The sequence below is a fragment of the Petaurus breviceps genome, unplaced genomic scaffold (genome assembly GCF_028583685.1).
Source record: "Petaurus breviceps papuanus isolate PSGF00001 unplaced genomic scaffold, PetGlider_PUasm1.0 90630, whole genome shotgun sequence".
Taxonomy (NCBI): Eukaryota; Metazoa; Chordata; class Mammalia; order Diprotodontia; family Petauridae; genus Petaurus; species Petaurus breviceps.
Window position 1 is genome coordinate 3081420 of NW_027187291.1, and position 6354 is coordinate 3087773.

The following is a 6354-nucleotide window of genomic DNA, read 5'->3' on the forward strand; positions in this document are numbered from 1 at the left end:
AAGAAAGAAAGAAAGAAAGAAAGAAAGAAAGAAAGAAAGAAAGAAAGGAAGGAAGGAAGGAAGGAAGGAAGGAAGGAAGGAAGGAAGGAAGGAAGGAAGGAAGGAAAAGAAAGAAAGAAGGAAAGAAAGAAAGGAGAGAGAAGAAAAAATCCCATAGGATATCATAAAGGGAAATGAAAGGAGGATAATGGAATGGGGAGAGACTTCAATGTGTGTAGGGACTCTGGGAGGACAAAAAGAAGAAGGGAATGGAGGAGGGATGGTGGCTAGCCCTAATATTGGGCTGGAGAGGGAGTCTCACCAGAGGAAGCTGATGTCTGAGTGTGCTGGGGTCTGACTCTGACCTTGACCCAGACTTAACCCAGACCAACATTGGACCATGCCTTGAATCTGACTCTAGCTCTTCTAATTTCCACTCATGGATCAGACCAAAGCTCTGGCCACAGAGGATATTCGATCAAGACTAGGAGTGAACAAGCTGAAACCCCCAGCTCTCTGTTCCTCCTCTCTCTCTCTGTCTCTCTGTTCCTCCTCTCTCTCTCTCTCTCTCTCTCTCTCTCTCTCTCTCTCTCTCTCTCTCTCTCTCTCTCTCTCTCTCTCTCTCTCTCTCTCTCTCTCTCTCTCTCTCTCTCTCTCTCTCTCACACACACACACACCCCAAATTCTTACACCACCCCCCAGCCCCATACTCCATGATACACAAAAAATACGGGTGCCCCCAAAGGGAGTCACAGCCTGTGCTAGTCAGACAGAATCCTGGCCAAAAGACATTTGGGGGCTCCTCTGTCTGTCCTTGATCTCTCTCCCACCAGAACAACTCGGTCTGGCTAGCAGGTGTCCCTTTTACAGCTGTCACTGTGACATTCTCATTTGCTGTTAGTCCCTCCACACACCCCCTCAGGCTGTGAATGGGGAACAGCTGAGACTTGCTTTTTCCCCCAGGGCTACCCTGGAAGATTTCAGAGCCCAAAACAAACCAAAGACCTTTGGGAAAGGAGGAGAGAGTGAAAAACAAGGGCTCCCAAGCTCCCTGCCCCTCCCTTTACCCCCTCACCTGCCCTCAGCCTGGGGCTCTACTAGGATTTTCCCAAGGGCTTTCTCCAGGCCTAAAAGGACAAGGAAGCTAGGTTCATTTGCATATATGTTGCATATGCTTTGTATCTGATTTGGGGTATTACTAAGGGTTTGTATTTGCAAATGATCATGGGATTCTTACAACTTCAGATTCCATCATTTCTTTTTTGTTGTTGTCAATTTAAAATAAAATTTCAATGGTTAATCTTGTTTTTATGTCATGTACATCTCTCTTCCCTTCCTCTTTCCAGATAATACCCTAATAAAAAGGAAGAAAAAAAGGGAGGAACCTACATTTCAGCAACACTAACATGTGGAAAAAAGTTTGACATCATCTGCTGTGTTCCATCCCCAAAGAAGATTGAGAGGTATCTTCTCATATTTCTTCTTCAGGGCCAATCTTGATCATTATAAATTAACAGCATTCAGTCGCCATTATTTTGTTATTGTTGTTTCTATTTACACTGACCACAGTATATTCTTTCTTAGGTAACTGCCCAATTTTCATTGTTATTTTAACTTGTCTGGCTGATATTTCAGCACCTCCTAGACCCATGATGGTAATAGGGCTTCCATGTTTAAACTTATCAGGGTTTCCATAGATAAGTGTGGCCTTAGCCCCAGTATCAAGCAGTGCCCTAGTCACAGTAGTTGATCCATTCTTCCAATATATTGTTAAACCAATATGGGGTCTGCAATCTCTTCTGCATATTTCTTCTATCTGGGCTGGGGCTTGGCCTATCTCCTATTCCCCCTGAGGTAGGGCAAACTTGGATACAAAGATTCAGATTCAGAAATACCTGCAGGGGTGGTTCCTGCTTCTCTGTTCATTCTAATGCTAAGTACCTCTTCTTGGTACAGCTTATGCAGCTCTTCAGTTTGGAATACCATCTATTCTTCTAAAGTCCACCCCTGCTCTTAATAGAGCAGTAAACAGTTCCCTTCTAGTTGGTCTATTTTGTCTCTGAATCCTCTGGCTGTTTACTCTTCTTCCAGGCAATTTGTCTTTTTCCCATTCCCCTAAATCGCTTAATTGTGAAATCTTATCCAGCACCTCTGAAAGAGGGTGCCCTATTTCTCCAATTAATAGAGTCAGAATTAGGTGCTTATATGCAGGAGGAGCCCACTATGATATTTCTATGAGGAACTCCTAGGGGGATATCATAATATGCATTTGCATCTCCAATCAGGATAGCAGTTTTCATTACCTCCTCCTTTAGCTTTCTCATACAGTCTCTAAGTGAGTACCAGGGTCTGTCTTCCCTAGGCCACATAGATTCAGTAGAATATTGCTTTTTGCATCCTTCTGCAGCTAAAGCTAGCAGATTAGTTTTGTTATTTCCTCCTTGCATATGGTGATCCCTAAAAGCTTGGTGTACAAAAGGATTCTGACTGATACTTATGAATTTTAAACAGTCCTCATTGTCCAGCGTTATTCCTCCTGCACCTTCATCAGTGATTCTTACTATCCAAGACACTAAAGACTCCCCCATTCTTTGGGTAAATCTACTCAATATATCAGTGATCTCCTGTTGAGTGAAATCCTCAATTATCTCCCTGGACTCTGTTTTGCCTCGGTGGTTCTCCCTCATCTAACCTTGCTCCATTCTCCTCACACACATTCTCCTGGAAGCTGTCAGGGCAACTCTGCCCAGCCTGTACAAAAGCTACATGCACATTCCTTCTGCTAGTTTTTTGCTTCCTTTTAGCTACATGAACAGTAGCTTGCTCCTGGACCACATGAGTCCCTCCAGTTTGCTCTTCTGAGTGCTGTGACACAGAAGAATCCTCAGGCAAACCAGCTGACTCCCTAGCCATCCGAGCTCTTTCCTCCAGCAGCTTATCCCTACTTTTACACATAAGGCGATAACTTGTTAGCAGCACCCAGCCTCTCCTGCACACTCCTGCCAGTTCTTTGCCTGGTTCTATGGGTATTCCTTTCAAACATCTTTCCAAATCTCCAGGTTCTCCCTCTTTTAGCCTTGGTTCCCAGTTTTCACAGGGCCCTGTGCTTTTAGCCCATTCTCTGGCTAGAGAGGAATAAGGCAAATCCTCCCATCCTGGAATAGCCATTTCTCCCTCTAAAGCCCCACTGCTTCCAAATAGAGGCCTGACATTTTTTGATCCCATCCTGGTCGCCAAATGTATCAGCAATGCCATATTCACAATGCCTATGGAGATTACAGATATGCTGATATAATTATCCATCACAAAATACATCATGCTTGCCATATGGGGGAATAAGCTAGAAAATTTATTAAGATACCAAAAGACTGAGTCCCAAAACCAGAAAGTGAAAGCCATCAGAGTAGTTATGACATTGGCACAGGTAGATAAAGTAGAAAGCACCCACATTTTCAAGCCTTTAAAACAGAACAGGCTACCTCAGGCAAAGGTCCTCCTCTCCCCACTCACAGCAACCACCCAGCGTCCAGGAAGCGCGCTCCCAGCAGCTCTGGCCCCTGGCAGTCCTCAGCAGTAGTCCTTAGCAGAAATTCTGGCTGACTCAAAAAGGGCTTCGCGCTGCTGCCGCTGCCGCTACCTCTGCTACTGCTGCCGCCGTCGCCACCACCACTAGCCACCGCAGGAACTCCAGCTTGGCTTCTGCTTCCTCTTGCTCCGCCCCTTCCTGCTACGTCAGCAAGTCCAATGGGGCATGGAAGATCTTTAAATCCCATAACCCTTACACTAGGTAAAGTGCTAGACTGAGTCAGGAAAACTTGAGTTCCAATCCTGCCTCAGATTGCGTGACCATAAGTCCACCTAACCTCTCAGTCTCAGTTTCCTCAACTATAAAGTAGGGAACAAATAGCACCTACCTCATAGGGTTGTTGTGAGGATCAAAAGAGTTAATATATAAAGCACTTTGCAAACCTTAAAGTGCTATATAAAAGCTAGCTATTGTAATTATTATAGTAGTCATTGTACACATTGTTTTCCTGGTTCTGCTTACTTTATTTTTCATCAATTCATATAAATCTTACCATTCTTTTCTTTGTTCATCTTGTCTTATCGTGCAGTAATACTTTATTACATTCATGTACCATGATTTCTTCAACCATTCACCAGTAGATGAGTGTCTACTTTGTTTCCAATTCTTTGGTACTATAAAAGAGTGCTGCCATAAATATTTTAGTGTATATGGGGCACATTCTTTTACATTCTTTTTATATGGTATATATTCTTTTAATCACTGATCTCCTTGGCCATTTCTTTAGTCTTCTCTCCCCTTCTTGAACTTTTCCATCCAGTACCAATTACATTCACATAGATACTTCCCCATACCCATGTAAAACACCTGCCCACCAACACCCCACACAAAGAGAAACATGCACAGTCACACACATCCACAACCTCCTACATCCACCCACTCACTCATCCACCCCCTTATATTCATGCACATACAAAGATACCTTCCTCCTTCGAACAGACACAAATAAAGATATGCAGAGATACTCACAAAAGGCACAGAAACTAATTGGAAGCAGGAGCCAAGGAAGGAGTTATATGTGATCCTGGTAGGAATTCAGGAACTATAGCTTCCAGTCAAGAGAGAATCTCCCCTGGAACTCTCCATCAACTCCCACCAGAAGTCTACAATTCCAACCCAGGCCCTCGATTTGATATATTCCTTTAGAATGCAGGCACCTTAGATTTCAGAGAAATCTGGGAAGAATTTTATGAACTGATGAAGAATGGAGTGAGCAAACCCATTAGAACAATTTATATAATAACAACGATGTAAAGATAAACAACTTTGAAAGACTTAAGAACTCTAATAAACTTAATGATCAAATGTGACTTACCAAAAGCTGATTTCCTGACAAAGAGGTGATGTATTCAGGGTGTTGAATGGGACATACAGTTTTTGGACAAGGTCAACGGGGGAATTTGTTTTACTTGATTATGTATAGTTATTATAAGATTTTCCCCAAAAAAATGGGAAAGGAGGAGGTAAGAGGGAGAAAAGATGTATTTCTGTTAATTAAAAAAAATTATTTTCCAAAGGATGTAAACTAGAGAGCAAGAACTATTGTTCCTTTGTTTCTCTGAATTCCAAGTGCCTATTACAGTGCTTGACTGTAGGTACTTAATAAATGCTTACTGATCAATTAATTGATTCAATGAATGCCAGGTGGGTCTATAGGTATAATCCCATATATAAAATGTCCACATACATGGATGCTGGTGAGGACAAGAGGGTGTGTGTGTGTGTGTATCATAAGTGTGTGCTTTTGTGTATATGCATATGCAAGTGATTATGGCTTGCTTGATCATGTCAGTCAGTCAATGAGCATTTATTAAAAGCCTACTACGTGACAGCCAGGTGGTAAAGTGCATAGAGTCAGAAAGATCTGAATTCAAATCTGGCCTCAGACACTAGCTGTGTGATCCTAGGCAAGTCACTTAACCCTGTTTGCCTCAATTTCCTCATCTGTAAAGTGTGCTGGAAAAGGAAATGACAAACCACTCCAGTATCTTTGCCAAGAAAACCCCAAATGGTGTCATAAGCAGTCAGGCAGGATTGAAACAACTGAACAACAACACAATGCCAGACATTGTGCTAAGTACTGAGGATACAGAGAAAGTGAAAAGACCTTTGGTGCCCTCTAGGAGCTTATAATCTTAACATTTTAGGACTTGGCTGTCAGGTGTGAGAACTCTCAGTACTCACCCTCCTTCACATCTATAATTCATGGGTGACCATTCAATTGTAGAATTTTGGAGTTCTAAGGGCCCTCAGAGGGTCATTTAGGTCAGCCTCTTTCTGGAACACATTCAGGGATCAGGAGCTCTCTACCTCAAAGGGCATCCCTTTCCAATCAATCAAAACATTTATGCTGAGCTAAACTCTGCTTTCCCGTAATTTCTGTGTACTGATCCTTTCTGAAACACCACGCAATAAGTGTAAACTGTTTCCTTGACATGACAGCCCCTCAAATATTTATAAGACATCTCCCCACCCCAAGACCTGTCTTCTCTAGCCCAAACACCCTCAATTTCTTCTACTGATTCTCCTATGCCATTGTCTAAAGTCTCTTTATCCTCCTGCTCACCCTCCTCCACATCTATTAGAGTTTTTTTATATCCTTCCTAAAACATATTGCCTGAAAGGGAGTGGGCAGAGCAGCTAACAGTAAGATGGCAGCCTCATTCATTCAGGAGATGGAATGGGAATGGGAATTTGAAGATCTTCCATGCCCCTTAATAGACCTAGGGGGGAGTTTGAAGACCTCCCCTGCTTTGAAAGTAAACTCTGCTCCCTAATAGGCTGAATGT